The following is a 16247-nucleotide window of genomic DNA, read 5'->3' as shown; positions in this document are numbered from 1 at the left end:
GGCCAGTTCAACTGGGTGAGTGAAAGGTATGCACAGAGCAGTGTGTTAGCTGCTTTCAAAGCCTGGTTTGAGCCAGACATAGCCCTTCACCTGGAGAGTATGGCTCAGGTAAGATGAGCCAGGCAGCCCAGGAGAAGGTGGAGCGGAGTGGCCTGCTGAAGTTTGAAGGTGGCTCGGGTTGTGGGAGGGAGGGACTGAGAGGCAGGGAGAGGCATTCGGAAATTAATCTTGAGGGGCAGGTGGGAATCCTTCCAGGAGAGGTCTTACAGGTGGGAGCAGGGAGCTGACGCTGTGGGTGAGGGAAAGTGGTGATGAGTGGGGGGGGTGGGTCACAGAATTGGGCATCTGTGGAGCGCAGTGGACCTGCAGGGCAGAGGCAGAGCAAACATTAGAGAGGTTTCTGGAGCCACACAGTGACAGGCTTTAATGACAGCGTGATGAGTTTGTTGGAAACTGAGGGATTTTAATCAAGAGAATGTCACGATCTGAGTTGAGCTTTGGTACAGAGTTTCCTTACATAGCACAACCTCTCCCCATCATCAGTGATCCCAAGGCTTCTGGCCTGCTTGAAAACGGGATGGGAAGAAAATGAGTCAAAATTGCTGAACCTCCATTGCTCAACCTTAGAAAATCCTCGAAAACACAGTATGCTCAGGAGAACTGGTGACAGGCAAACTCGTTCTAAGAGTCAAAATGGGAAAGAAGATGGAGATGCTATAAATACCTACCTCAGGAAAAAATATAGACAGTTTTAAAAAGTTGCCGTATGTGCATGTAAAAGCAGGTCACGTGTGGCTAACGTGTTTCATAACTGGGCAGTACTACAAAGCAGACAGGTCAGGGTAGCAGCCTCAGCCAACTCAGTGCCCAGACGCTGCGCATGCAGCAAGCTTCTCCTGATTCAGCTGCACCTTAAAAGGAAGCATGCCGGCTAGCGGATAGCTTGTCATGAGTTTGTGACACGTGAAACAAAGCACTGTGATAAGGGGTGGATTTCTCAGTAGATGAGAATTCAAATGGTGTTGGAACACAGAACTCAGCCTCATTCCACATCCTCTTGGTGGTTCAGTAAACAGAGCAACAGAAAGCAACGGGGAAACTCTGGCGCAGAACTGTGTCTGTGCCGACGACATATCCCATCTCAGTGGACCTGAGTAAGATGGAAGGAAGTGCAGAGAACAGTACGAATTGCAAAAGGAACAAATGACGAGGACCTAGATCCCAAAGCCCAGTGATGCAAGCGTAGAGTCTGGTGGACAGGAGAGGGCAGGCTTCCCTGAGTTTCCAGTCTTCCTGGCCCCTAGTTCATGTCTGGCTGCCCTTACGGAGGTTGTCAGAAGGAGCAGAGTTGTCAGACCGTCCTGGGAAGAGGCGAATCGGCTGTCTGCAAGCCCAGGGCCGGCACGCAGAGGAGAAAGTCTTGTGTGGTGGAAAAGCTCCAGGTAAAGGTGAGGGAGGGGTGCCCACACTGGTATTCACAGCTGCGATTTTTTATGACAGTTTATAGAAAAATTGTTAAAACTGTCAAAAAAAGGAGCATGTTGCCTCTGGCAAACACTGCCAAGTGTTCAGTTGACTTCAGGTCCCTGCCAGCCTTCCAAGACTAACAGTGACGTGTGACATGAGGCTTGGCAGCTGACTCTAGATAGAGCCTCTGAGTAGCTCAGGTGGCCGGCTTCCTGTCCTCATGTCCCAGGAGTGGCCGACCTCAAGGACAGTGTGCAGAGATGACAATGAGGCCTTGGCAGGCGTGGGTCTCCAGCACGGTGCTCCACCCAGAGCGGAAGCGGAGGTCCCCTTTCAAAGCCTCGGGACACCACAGCTCTGAGCGAGGTCACTCGGCAGTAAACAGCTGCAGTAGCTCTTAGATAACTTAGAAAACAGACCGCTCTCGCTCTCAGAGGGGAAGTATTTCCTGCAGACATTTCTCCCTTGAGGGCTTCCCGCCCACCTCAGAAGCTGCACCCAAATCCTGAGATCTGGCAAGAACCATGGTTTTGAGATGTAATTTATACAACTGTTTACACACAGCATCTGCTGGGGCAGAGATGGTGGTTGTGTGCAAGCCACAGCTGTGACTGGAGCAATCTGATGACAGTGAGCTCATGGTGTCCCCAAGGAGGCCTTTGTGAAGTACTTGACATAATTAAAATTGGGAGGAAAATTAGGTCAGACAACCCGGGGTGGCTTAGGTGAAAGGCCTTCAGAGCTCCCAGCTCTGTCAGGCACTGTCCTAGGAAGTGCACTGACATGCAAAGCCACACAGTCTCCACTGAGGAGCAGTGCCCCAGACACGCTGAGAGATGCTGCTTTCCATTCAGAGTGGTCACCACTGACGTCTCTGACAAAACTGGTAGTCTCCTGGCTGGGTCTCTTAGAAAAAAATTTTTTTTAAAGGATTGAAACAGTAAGATGCAGCTCCCCCTTGTATTATCTGTAAACACCAGCACATTTGATGCATTTCAACTGGTCTCTAAGGTTTTAAATACAATTCATTACCCTATCCTTTTCCACTAAAAAGTTTCCACTTATAATGTTGAGAATTGAATTCCTTTGTCTTTTTTTTTTTTTAATTGCACATCTGTTCATAGAGGTTGGCAAAAGACACTGGAAGTGATTGTGAAATTCACATCGTGATTCCTCAGAAATCAGATCCTGGGAGGGAGTGCCCAGAGCTGTGGTCAGGAGGACATCCTCCCCTACTGTCTCAGGAGTCTGCCTGTGCAGCTCCCAGCCAGGCAAGATGCCCTCAAGGCAGAGTCCCAGGTGGACACAGCTGGGTGCTGCCCTGGTGGTGGACCCCGCGGTGTCTCCACTATGGCTCTCAAGGCTGCAAAGTGCCACATACTCTTTTCCAGCCAGCTGAAGAAATACCCGCTCCATGTGGGACTGCATGTCCTGCTTAGCGATTTCAAGCAAGTATTTCACCTTTTCATAGGCAGGGACGTTGCCCTCATCAGGGCTTGCACCATCACTCTGATTTCCAATGCAGACAGCCAAATGGAGGCTTTTAATTCTTAAAAGAAAGTGGCATTGAAAAGAAAAACTCACCCATCTCATGGTCTAAAACAAAGCAAAACAAGTCAGTTGGTTCTGCCTAACCCCACACAGCATCTGTTATGTAATCTGAAATTTCTGTGTAATTGAGTGCGATGTGGTTTCTTTGTAGCATTCTGGGCATGGAATCCTGATCTGCTAATTCCAGAGACTGAATCAACAGAGGAACACAGAGAAAGCCACCCTGATGTGTGAGAAGGACAGGTAAGAATGAGCACACAGAGGGGTGTTTTGGAAATTGATTTTCATCTCCTGAGACCCTGGGAAAGGAGTGAGAAAGTAGAGGGAAAACATGGACATTTATGAAGAGCTGGGAGAAACCAGGTTCTCATCACTTTCCAGGGCCTCTCCGGAGAGGCCACCTGAGGCTCTGGTCTGACTCCCCACTGCCTTGAAACCAGAAGACTCTGGGAGTCGGGATCAAATCACTCTATCTCACAGACAACACTGGACACCTTTTATGGTTTAACTGGTTCACATACTATTTCAACTACTTTGTTGAATCTTTTCAGCAAGTGGAGGAAACTGACACCTTGAATCACAAAAGGCTGGCAGTGTGCAGGGCCAGGTTTGCCTGTTCTTACTATTTGTTTGCTGACAAGGCAAATTAATTATTTTGCTTTTATATTGCTAGAGGAACATGTTATTTGACACAAAATTAGGATTATAGAGAAGCAAACAGAAAAAACACCAACATGCATACAGTACTTGTATTTTTCAGGAATCTTTTTATATATACACAGTAATACACATAGCTATATTTCTATATACACAGTAATACACATAGCTATATTTATTTACAAAAGTGAGATTTTACTCCACATATTTTTAACGCCTGAGATTTTTTGTTTTCATTTAACAACATAAAGTTTTGTAAAGCAAATATTTATCCAAAAATACTTTCTACCGACTGAAGACTATTTCACCCTATGGAGTTGCCATCCAGTCCCGTATCTGAGCAGTCCCTGACTGTGGGAAGGCCACCCTCAGGAGAGAATAGCTCTCCCCAGCTCCCGCCCCCAACCCCTCCCCCACGACCATCCCCTGCCCCCCCCCCCATCTCCGCCTCACCAGTCCCATTCCTGCCAGTTCTGGCTGCCGGAAGGTTGCAAATTAGTTATTCAGAGAAACACAGGCTATTTAGGTTTTAAAAAAATCAATGAGCTTTCAGTTTCTAATGAAGCTACCAACACCCTAATTTTTTCCCTGTCTTCATAGTCTGCAACCAATGGAGGCTAAGGATAAAGATTCCTTTCTCCAGCAACTATACTGTCATGCAAAGCAACTCTGGGGTCTGCATGAGAAGAAATATGGATTTTATTTATGTTAACAGTAGTTACTGCTGAGAGGCACTATTTGAGAAGGTTTTCATTATATTTTAAATTATTTTTTAAAATCTCCTATGATAATCATCTACACTTTTCTATGGAATAATAATGGAGTGAGTGTCATATTTTTAAAAGTTTGGGGAGAGATCAAGATGACAGAAGCGCATGGAGCAAAAAAAAAAAAAGTTTAGATACATTTAGGTGACATCAATAAAGCCCACTTCTGTTTCTACCAAACAGGATCATCCTATAGACATTGTTGGGTGAATTACAGAACCCATCTGGGCTGTCTCTGGCTGGGCACATCAAAGTCCATCCTTGCTGCTGTGCGGTCCTTCCCTGGGGGACTGGCTGCAGGGGTGGACACAGGGTCTGTGGGTCCTGGGTCTCATACAAATCAGATACAAAGTGACATGTATATTTAGAAGGAGAAATCATACAAATGAGACAAAATGTTTTCCTTATGCAAATTTCATAATATAAATGATAGACACAGCCAGTGCACTGTTAGGACCCCCAGGCCCTTGGAAGGGGCTTCGTTAATATTATGAGGGATTTACAATAGATCCGGTCCAGGTGAATGCACAATCGTTTACTTCTTCATTTTCTCTTTGATGGATATTTTGGCTGGTTACAGTTTTATTTTGCAGTTTTATTGTTTCCTATTAAAAAAAAACACTGGGAAATAAGTTTTATCGGGGGAGCCTTTGTTAGCTGAGGTTACTATTGTGATGGCTGTGTGACCTTCCCTTCCCCCATAGTAGATCTGAGAGCATCCAGGCCATCAGGCAAGGAGGGTGGAGGAGGCTGGGATTCTTCGTTCCAGGCAGTACTGCCTTGAAGAAGTGCTTATCAAAGACACCACTGGAGTCATCTGGGAGTGCTTGTGAAAACTGCAGATTCCCGGGCTGTGGAACTGGGGCAGGGCACAGAAATACGCATTTTGACAAACATCCTCAGTAGCTTCTGCACAGGTTAGAATTCTAGAACCGGCGACTTGGGCTTCAGAAGGAGCACAGGTATGCGGCCTTGGGCAAACCATAATTTCAGTTCAGTCTCCTTACCAGGGAAAGGGAGCCAGGTATACTCGTGTGGAGGACGGGTGAGGAGCTGGGGCAAAGAACAGACAGCACGTTCATTCCATGCCGGAGCTGCATTTCCCGAACACTTGCAGTAGCCTCTGGATTTTAATACAGAACCTAGGTAGCCCTCCCGTGACTCCAGGAGGGACCCTGTGCCCTGCCTGGCTTTAGCAAGGACACAAACCGCTGTGTGCCCACGTCCCTGCAAGCTGGCCTGAGCTGACGGTGCAGTGTGAGGGAGCCCGGGGATGGGGTGTTTCTTTCCAATGGGACTAACACGTGTCCACTTCATAAAAGTGGCCGTGCAGCGGTTCCCACAGGGCAGCGTGGCCGGGAACTCCTGAGCAGTCCCTTTATTTCAGAGTGGAAAGGCATTTTGTTTTCCCTGATCCCTGAGTTCCTGATGCTTCCTGTCTTCCTAGAAGTAAAATGGCCATAAACCGAACTTGTCACAGGTGACCTCTGGCATCCTATTCCCATTGCCTGATGTTATTTTTACAAGGGAGCCGAAAAGATGAGCAGGATTTCAAATCTGGCTCTGGCCTTCCCCACTGCATGTGCAGAGGTCTAGTCCACAGGCTGGCCCAGAGTTAACTCGACAGCAAATCTAAACACACGGGACACACATCACAGGATTCTTAATCATGACCAGACACCTGGTGAATACAACTGGAGAATTAAAAATCTGAGGCATGTGTAACAGTGTGACGTAGAAGATTTCCCAGAGAAAAGGCTGGGTCTGGGAATAAGGTAGAAAGGGATGGAGTTACAGCCAGAGGGTCAAGGATGCACTTCTGTGCTTAACGCACCTGGAACTGTATCTTCACTTTCTCTTCTGTAAAAAGTGGACAGAAACAAAGCTTCTCTTACTCCTCCTGAACTAGCTAATGTTACTTTAACTGCGTGTGTGTGTGCCTGTGTGTGTCTGTGTGTCTCTGTGTATGCCCGTGGCTGTGTGAGTCTGCCTGTGCCTGTGTGTGTCTGTGTCTCTGTGTATGTCTGTGTATCTCTGTGTGTTGTGTGTATGTCTCTGTGTGTATCTCTGTGTGTTCTGTATATGTCTCTGTGTGTATCTCTGTGTGTCATGTATGTCTCTGTGTATCTCTGTGTGCTGTGTATATGTCTCTGTGTGTATCTGTGTGTTGTGTTTATGTCTCTGTGTATCTCTGTGTGTTGTGTATATGTCTGTGTGTATCTCTGTGTGTTGTGTGTATGTCTCTGTGTGTAGCTCCGTGTGTTGTGTTTATGTCTCTGTGTGTTGTGTATATGTCTGTGTGTTGTGTATATGTCTGTGTGTATCTCTGTGCGTTGTGTATATGTCTGTGTGTATCTCTGTGCGTTGTGTATATATCTCTGTGTATCTCTATGTGTTGTATATATGTCTCTGTGTGTATCTCTCTGTGCTGTGTATATGTCTGTGTGTATCTATCTCTGTGTGTTCTGTATATGTCTCTGTGTGTATCTCTGTGTGTTCTGTATATGTCTCTGTGTGTATGTGTCTGCATGCAATCCTTTGAGTCAATAATTTATTTTCTCATTGTATATATCAGAGAATTGTGTCTCTAGAGGGAAAACTGGCCCACACTCCCAAGCTGCCCTGTGCAAGGAGCTGTGTGTTGAACCAGGACTGCCTTTCCCAAAGAACAGGGCCCATTTCAGGACCCACTGAAGCAGCTTCAGCAAAATGATTGTGGCATGCCTGCCTCTGAGAGGGTGAATAATGACAATGACAGTAACAGCTGTCAACCTCACTGGGCCACCCTCCCCACTTACTCCTCACAACAGTCCAGTATTCGCTCCAATGTACAGAAAAGGACACTGAGTTTTGAGCATTTGAAGGTCGCATGGTGGAGGCCCAGTGGGAAAGCGGAGAAGAGGGAAGGTGACCCGGCCAGCAGGGCTGCTCTGTGTCTTGTGGGGCCTGCAGCTTTTTCAGCTTTTGCAATTAGAGCAGAGCCCTGCAGGAGAGGCCTTGGCGTGAGCTGTGCTAGCGTCAGGGAGAATCCACCTCTGTGTCCTCGCTTTCAAAAGATGAATATTTTTTTTCTATTTTATTAGGAGAAATAAAAACCAGCGATAAGAGAGCGCTGAGATAAGGCTGCTGGCGCCAGGGAGCGACGGGGTTTAGCACCTACAGAGAGCTTATGGTTGCCGCTGCTGCCCTGGGCCCTAATTGCTGAGATCCAAAATGGTGAGAACGATTCTGCTAAATTGTTTTGGGTCTAGATTCTAGATTTCAAAAAATATTTGCTTTACCTGCCAAAGAGCAGGATCTGTCTAGAGTCTGTACAATAAATACAAGGGAAAACGTAATCTCGTGTCAATTAAGATGTATAGAAATACACTAAAGCACTATGGGCTTGTTTCTTTTTACCCTGCTTCTCTCAAAATGGATCTGTGATGGCCATGTAAATGCAAAGTCTTGGAGTATCCAGCGTCCATGAAAGGCGACGTTAGGAAGTTGTTAGGCTGCTCCGTTGTAACTTCCGTTTTCATTGTGGACTCCTAGTAGAAACCCATGACCCAGATGTTCTCACGCCTTCCTCCGAGGTCACTTGCAGTTTCCAACTCAAGGACTCTCCAAAGATACACGGATCAGCTGCCTACATCTTAGGCCCTTGAAAACATCTGGGCAGCTGGGTCTCCTGACAGGCCAGACCAGTCTCTCCAGATGACCAGTGGGTGGCAGGAGGCTGCACAATGTATAACCCCCCAGCCACCCCCCTCCCCCCGGCCTGGCAGCCTACGGCTCAGGAAGAGTTCTCTGCAGACTGCACGAACTTGGCTCTTGCAGCAGGCAGCTGCATGGATGACAGACCAAGAGCTATCTCTCCCGGGATAAGAAGCTGGATGCTGGGCGATGCCAATTCATTTTTCCCCTCATCAGTTAGTGGAAACTCACGTCCACAGATTGATTTTCAAAGGAATAAATGTTATCACCAGATGTCATCTGTGTAGCAGCCCCCTTCAGAAAAACTTTTCCTTGGTAATGGGGGAAATTTGACTTCAAGGAGCCAGTACGCAGCTGTGTACGATGGGTTTCATCTTTTTACATTAGACACGCTCTGTCGTGAGCTCTCAGTGACTTCACTTCCCATCTTGTGTGCAGCTTTGCCACCATCGCAACATAACTGATGCTTTATGAGGCCAGTTTCACGGTCGGCTGGCACCTCTGCACTCTCTGAGGTACCAGTGACAGTTATAATGGGACTGGCTCACCAGGCACCTGTGGCCTTCAGGCATGATACAGGCAGCCACAGCGCCCAAAAGAAACGTATGAAAGTGAGACCTGAGATCACAGACTAGCTTCATCTCCCTGAATTTATTCCATGCAAAACCAAAACAAAACAAAATGCCATCTACCAGCTAGAAGTTTCCATCAAAATCTGAATGAGTCTAAGTGCCGTGTTCACCTCAAAAATGACGTCTTTATTATTGACAGTCCACTGATATGAACAGAAATGACCATTTTTATGAAAGAAGATTTTATGATAGGAAAGGACAAGGGAAGTGGAGCGGAGGTGCACCACGGTCAGGAGAAGGTCCTCATTCTGTTCACCATCACCAAGGACTAAGGTGGGGTGGGCACTGGGGAGGGAGGGTGTGAATTCGCTCACACAGCTACCGTGAGATTCATTACTCACTGTACGATACTGAGTTTTGGCTATGAATTGGCCAGGTTAGTGATTCCAAAACAAGGTAACATAAAAATGACCAGCACAATTCCCAACACAAGAGCAACTCCATTTTACAAAAGCACAGAAAAACAACTTTCATCCTTTCAAACATGGAAAGCAGAACCCAAACAGACAAATGAAAGCAACAACAATAAACCGTGGAAGTCAGTATCTATTCTCACAGGACGTGACTGACAAGTGCATGAGAAGCTCGGTCCCAGCAGGAGAGTTTACAGGCTTACGTGCTGGAAGGAACCCAGTGGACCTCTGAGCTCATATTTTCTTCTGAATGTCAGTTAAGGAAATCAAGACATACATATGCTGAGTTTTCAAAGCCTCACTTCACTCTGGATTCTTTTGATTAAAGTAGAAATGCTCTTGTTTTGAGAATGCGGGCAATCTAGGAAAAGGCACATAAAGTAGTCAATTACATGAACTCTGTCCATGTGGATTTCAGACTTTAGAATTAATACTCTAATTGATTATTCTTAGAAATGCTAGCAATAAAAAGCTCCAAATTCCTAATGTCTAATCCAATCTCAAAATTGACAGATCTTAAGTAACATCATCAGAACCACATTTGTTATCTGCAAATTGCTGGAGCTACAGTGTCGGTCCCACACTGCCTGCTGGCCCTCCCCGGAGTGGCTGATGGCAGGGCAGGATGAGCTATCATTAGCTGGCACAGGGATGGCCTGCATCTACCTGTCATGGTGCTTGGTGACATCTGACACTACGAGCTTGTTTGGATCTGGGGGAGAAGGTATATGAACTTGATTCCATAAGGCTGTTTTGCTAAACGAAACAGCTTTCTTCCAAAACAGTCTTAACAACAATGTGATAAATACAGAAAACTGTTCTAGGGAGCAAATCAAAGTCATTTTATTTGCTGCATTTGTGGGGGTGGGTAAAATGTAAGAGGGTTGGGCTCTAAGCCTACTTTTGATTTGCAAGTGCCCTACACTGTGAAATCACCAGGAAATTAGAGCCTGAAATGTGGCCACTTATCTGCAGGCCTCCAAGTGAGGCAGGGGCTAACACCGCTGATGCAAATCTTGCCACAGTAATTAAGGCAAATGTTCAGCCTGACGGGGAGCCACCCAATCTCATCCTCTAGGGCACTCCTGGAGTCCTCAAATACATTGTAGGATTCAGCATCTAATGGAATTTTCAGACCAAATGTAAAAGGAAGGGACAGCTGGTTTACAAAATTTCACCTGCTAATCTTGTGCTATAGGCCCCGTTTTCCCTCTCATTCTGTTCTTAGCAGAGCAGGAGCTACAGGTAGCATGGAAGAACAGAGGCAGCCTGCACTATACAGTTCTCTGAAAATTACAGACTGCTATCCATTAAGGAGCAGTAAAGTCAAGTTAGTGTGTTGCAATCAGAATTTTTTTTCTAAAGAAGATAGAGTAGTCTAGGAAATGCTAGGAGTAGATTAATCATTAATAAACCTTCATTAGAGTAAGTATTGTTTTGCCAGACTTTAGTTCGCTCTCTCTCTCTCTCTCTCTGTCTCTCGTGTGTCTGTTTGTGTGTGTGTGTGCACGCGCGTGTTTGTACAGGTTCAGGGTTTGGATAAGTTGCCCTACCAGATAGATCCCCTCTGATCTGAAATCCTCTAAGTGCGAGTCTCCTCAGATACAGGCAGCTCCTCAGAGGCTGAAGAAGCCTGCCAGTGACACAAGCCTGCCATTGTCTAAGGTCTACTCCTGGGCCCTGCTTGCCACCAGTCAGGACCAGATTTTAGAACACAGTAGGGACTTGTATTGCCAAGGAATGGAACTCTTTCCACCAACAGCTTCGGCATTTCTCAGCTTGTTCAACTCTCCCTGGCTCTACTCTCTGGAAGGACGCCTTACTGCCTAAGGGAGGCAGGAGGGGTGCGGACAACCACAGGCCCCTCCCCCGCTGTGGCCTCGCCTCCCATTCCCCGGCTGATTACACATCTTTGGCTCACACATCCACATCTTTCACTGCATTAGGAACCACTACTGCCAGAACCGTTCAAGACAGTAGTTTTCATCACTTTTTACCCCATAGCAGATAATTACAAATGCAAGACTTGTTTATCATATTCCATCATTATAGCGTTTTTCCTGACATGATTGATCCTTTTCATTCGGAAGACCCATTTGGTGGAGCTGAGGGCATCCTCCTCCAGAACATGAAATTGTGCAAAGCCAATAAAAGAAAATTAGAAATAGAGGTCTTTGAATTAGAAATTGGGGTCAAAATACTGCCTCTGTCACTTGCCAACCGGGCGATCCTGCACACCGGTACCTCTCAGGGACAGCTGAGGAGTCAGATGAGGTCAGGACAAAGTGCTCAACACAATTCCTGATCCCCAGAGGAGCATCATATGTCTTGAAAAAGCAAAGTCACATTTAAGAACAGTCTCATATACAAAAGTATATTGTGTACCTCACAAAATACTCAAATACAGGTTGGCCCAATCAACATCAGAATGCATTTTTCAGTTCTTCAGGGTTAACATGAGGATTTCTTCCACAAGTAGGAGTATTTCACACTTTACTAGCTGCATTCCTTAAGCCAACATGACTGTCTTTAGAAGAAAGATGTTTTTAAAACGATAAGATATATTTTGAATTTTCAAACAGTTAGTTACATATGACTTTCTCAACAGACAAGGCCGGCCATTTCTTGGCATTTCGGGCCACATGTCTGAGTTCTGATTTTCAATCAGGGTTTAGCATAGTGTTTTTTAAGAAATTAGGTGAACCTTTTAGGTCATAAGATTTATGGTTTTAGTAAATCATGTGCTTTCCATCCTTTTAAATGCCTTCATGTTATACTTTATCATCTATTTTGCTTATATCTGAATCCTAAATAATATGGCCAAGTCCAGAAAATCTGCGTATACGACCTTGAAGAAAATGCACATGGGCAGCAAAAGACCCACGGTCTGGGAAGAGGCCCAAGGTCAGGGGCTTCCTGGCTGTGTGACCTTGACTGGTGCCCCTTTGTATTGCCATCTTGTTTCATCAGCAAACAAGAGCTGTGTATTCTGGAGATCATTTGGAGTTCTTTAAAAAAACAGAAAAAAGACAAGCTCATCAAAACTAAAAATGCATGTACGGCTCCTGAAAATATCCATCACCTAGGCTCACGAAGGTGAATTTGAACTGAATGAATCCTTTGAGCAGCTTGTATTGACAGGAAAGAGGGCATCCTGCATAGCAGGTCAGAGGGAGGCCCCATGAAGTAAACCCTGAGTGGGGGCGTCCCAGCCTGGCTGGGAAGACACGTGGGCTCTGGCAGGTCAGGGAAGGGTGAGAGGTGGGCCTGACTTTTGGATCAAGTTTCAGACAAACCACAGTGGAGGACACATTGTTGAGCCAACTGGAGATGTGTCAGTAGACTGGCTGTTGGGTGACATATGGCTAATTTTTAGGTTTGATGACAGTATTGTGATTATGTTTTAAAAAATCATGTTTTTAGAGACACACGATGTGAAATGGAGATAGTGTTGTAGGAAAAAATGGGGTTTCTTGGATGAGACGTGACTGGCCTTAAAATAGTTTAGGAATGGAAGGACAGATGTGGAAGAAAACAATCTTAATGATTTGGGGTTCTGCACGTGCATTAAAACTTATACCTGAAAACTTAAAAATTCTTCTATTGAAAATCTTATTTGAATGGCACCCACCGCCAGGCCTCCCTAGCAAGCCCTCCTGTGTGCACAGAGGAGCACATATGAACAGTGCTTCATGTACTGGCTGCAAAGCCCAGAACAAGCTTAATCCCCTTTTTAGTGACAGTCATGGAAGACGAGGGAGCCATTCCACGCATGGGACTGACTTACACATACTTCAGTTTAGAAAGCTCTCAAACAAAGTGAAATTAAGTTAAAAAAAAGCAAGAGGCAAAACAATATGCATGAATGACATAAACTCATTTGTACAAAAACGTAAACAAAACTTAAATGATTGACTTTTATTTCTACATATATTTGTATGTAAAATACACAGAAAAAATGCTGGATTCTTCCCTAACTCTTCACAGAGGAGTGAAAGCATGGTTCTTCCTTTTTACCCTCTCATTTCCTGAAATCATTATTCTTTTCACAAAGAGGAGTATTTTTGCATTATGTAATTAAAATACAGCCAAATAAATAAGCAAATAGAGGCAAAAAATGATGGAGGGCGTGGGAGAGGAGGCAGGGAGGCTGGCTGGCCAGTCTCCAGAGCTTGACGTTTTCATCGTCAAAGGGACAGGACTGAGAGAGATAACATTTCAGTTTCACCTGCAAAGGCCTTTCATTCCAGAAAGAAAACAGTGTCAGCATTACAGCCATGGGTTGACACATGGGTAAGTTCCCATTAGCAGCACGAAGGAGGCTCCCTTGCTAATCACAGGGAAAGTCAAATGACGGGAAAGGTTGCATGCCCAGAGAAACTCCCCTGTAATTTGTATTGTAATGAATTATTACCTTAACACAAGCATGTGCCAGCATCTAATTTGCAAGGCAGATGCCTGGCAGTTGACTTTAAAATCACTCTGGAATTATCCCTGTCTAAACTGGACAACCAGAAGTGTGACTGACCAGGGCTTTACCAAGTGGGAGTTACACAAAAGGGTAAACTGCGGACTGGGAAGTTCTGTGATCATGGAGGCGGGGGAGTCATGTGCATGGTAGTGCTGGATGCACCCGCGCTCTGCTTCAGGAGGAAGTCCTGCACACATTTTCTGCAACTGTTTTACAGACTGGACTGCACACTCTTCCACGGGGCTCTTTGTGCTAAGGGGCCTCCCCCATCTGTTCCTACCTTCAACGTAGGGCCAAGTCCAAGTGGAATGCAGCCTCTAAAAACATGATTGCTCCTAGACTCCTTGGAGCCAGACCATTGCTCCTTTCTATGTATCTCAGGATTTGTGGGGTCTTTTCATGCAGGTGGGAGAGGAATGGGCACTGGGGCAGGTGTGGTAGACATCAACAAAGTGGGAGTGTATGTGCCTGCATGTGTGTGTGTTTATGCCCTGCATTGTATCAGAATGGAAGAAAGGAAATAGCATGTCCATCTATTACCTCCTCTGTGGGCCTACCTCAATCAGCCACCAACACACATACACACCTTGTGTCCCCTTTGATGAAGAAATTAAGATGGCCCAAAGTGACTCATGTCACTTCCTTTCTGTGACCTGCAACTCCAAAAGGAGGAGAGGAGAGGATGAAAGAGGGGGTGAAGGCCCTTGCTCATGGTTTGGGGTGCCCCCCGCTTGCCTGCTCAGGTGCCTGTAAGCTTTGGCTCTCGGTCAGCCCTTTCCACATCTTCGAGGAGACTGTGCCTGACAGGGCTGGCTGGCTGGGTGCTTGGGTGTTCATGCTCTAATAAACCCAATCAGGAAGTTTCCAACTTGTCACAACACCACAAAGAGCATACAAGAAAATGCCGGCTCTCTTTTTTCTCCCTCAAACTTAGATTAACGCATTTAGGAGGAAGCAGAAATCCCTGGTGCCAATAAAACACATTTAAACATTTTACACACAACCCATGTTTCACAAAAGCATGACTCTTACCACTTTGGATGCATAGAATAAGATGGCAGGACCAAATGTTTCTGAGACCCGCTCTCTAATATTCTAACTCAATAGGTCTCATGCCGGGCCTGAGAAAGTGCATTTTCAGTAAGTGCCACTGCTGATGTTGATCAGTTCTCTAAGAAACTCTGGGTTAGCTGTAGGATTATAAGCATATGCTCAGAGTATAGCGTTTTTTTCTTTAAATAATTAAGAATCTTCTTTTTTTTTTGAGACAGAATTTTAGTCTTGTTGCCCAGGAGTGCAATGGTGCTCTGCAACGATCCCCGCCATTGCAACCTCTTGGCTCACTGCAACCTCTGCCTCCCGGGTTCAAGTGATTCTCCTGTCTCAGCCTCCCGAGTAGCTGGGATTACAGGCACATGCCGCCATGCCCTGCTAATTTTTGTATTTTTAGTAGAGACGGTGTTTCATTATATTGGTCAGACTGGTCTTGAAGAGAGACTTCTTGATGTGAACCTAAAATTGTGTGAGACTGAAGTGCTTGGTGGGCAGCTGACAAGCTTTGCCAGCCTCGTGTTCTCAGTGGAAATGCAGCATCCGAGCCATCTTCTCTTCTCCCCACTTGTGGTCAGCTCTAAATACCACACTCACAGCACTGGGGGAAGATATGTTTCCCTGTTTCAAGTGGGCTGTGGAAGTAGTGAAAGCCTAAGTAAACTCTGACCACTAGATAATGGGCCATTATAACTCTGGATGACTTCCTGAATGGCCCTAAAAAATGACTTCTCATTTCCTGTCTGTAGAAAAGAGAAATATTAGGATAGTGTTGTGTGCAAAGAAATGCAAGCTTGCAATAAGAGATGCAGAGAGTGAGGGAGAGAGGGACGGAGGGAGTGGAGGAGGGCAGAGAAACCGAAGTTGACTCAAGGCTTTCAAGGGAAAACAAAAGGAGGAAGAAAGCCTGTTCTCCCATGGGTCGTCAAACCCCACACTTCACACATCTTTCCCACGGGGCTGCCAGCTGCGGCCACATCACAGCTGTGCTGCCACCGGAGTGTGCTGCTTCCTCAGTGGGAGTGACTCAGCGTGGCCACCTCTGCCTCTGGAGGGCCTGTCTGCTGGCCAGCAGCGGCCACCCCAGACCGGGGTGAATGGGCAGCACAGTAGCCCGCCCAGGCAAGGCATGAAATTAACGAGGCAAAAGAAGCCGCAGAGAGATGAAAGCATGGAAGAAAAAAAGTCACCCTGCAGCTCATATTAAAACAGAAAACTCTGCTGCTATACTTGGTCTTATTCCAAGATGCTGCCAGGAAAGAACTGGCTCGCAGAGAAGCCACAGCTTCATTTTTTCCCATACTCAAGTGATACGTCTTTCCAGGGCTTTTTTCTTCAAAGGGAGCAAAATAATCTCACTTTTCTGCATTAGCATAGACTGTCCTTAAAATTTTTTTTATAGCCTGTACTGGCTGGTTGAGATACCAGCGGACAGTGTAGTGGATGAAGACTCTGGGGTGCAAGCCCCTGGCTGTCCTGGCTAGCTCTTTAACTCAGGCACGTGACTCACTGTCGCTGAGCTTCCCTCTCCTCAGCAGTAACA

General features: G+C 46.0%; 1 protein-coding gene and 1 long non-coding RNA gene across 3 annotated transcripts in view; one reads left to right on the top strand and one right to left on the bottom strand.

The window, feature by feature from the left end:
* The window catches only part of EGFR (epidermal growth factor receptor), a 198673-nt gene that overhangs the window by 113360 nt on the left and 69066 nt on the right, over nucleotides 1-16247 (bottom strand). The window lies entirely within an intron of this gene.
* LOC103794727 (uncharacterized) lies at nucleotides 1045-8956 on the top strand. The gene is made up of 3 exons (XR_622156.6): nucleotides 1045-1442; nucleotides 3170-3261; nucleotides 7526-8956. It is a non-coding gene; the product is annotated as an uncharacterized LOC103794727 (long non-coding RNA).

The sequence above is a fragment of the Callithrix jacchus genome, chromosome 11 (assembly GCF_049354715.1).
Source record: "Callithrix jacchus isolate 240 chromosome 11, calJac240_pri, whole genome shotgun sequence".
Classification (NCBI taxonomy): Eukaryota; Metazoa; Chordata; class Mammalia; order Primates; family Cebidae; genus Callithrix; species Callithrix jacchus.
The sequence above is the reverse complement of the archived record's forward strand: the minus strand, read 5'-3'. Positions and strand labels throughout refer to the sequence as shown.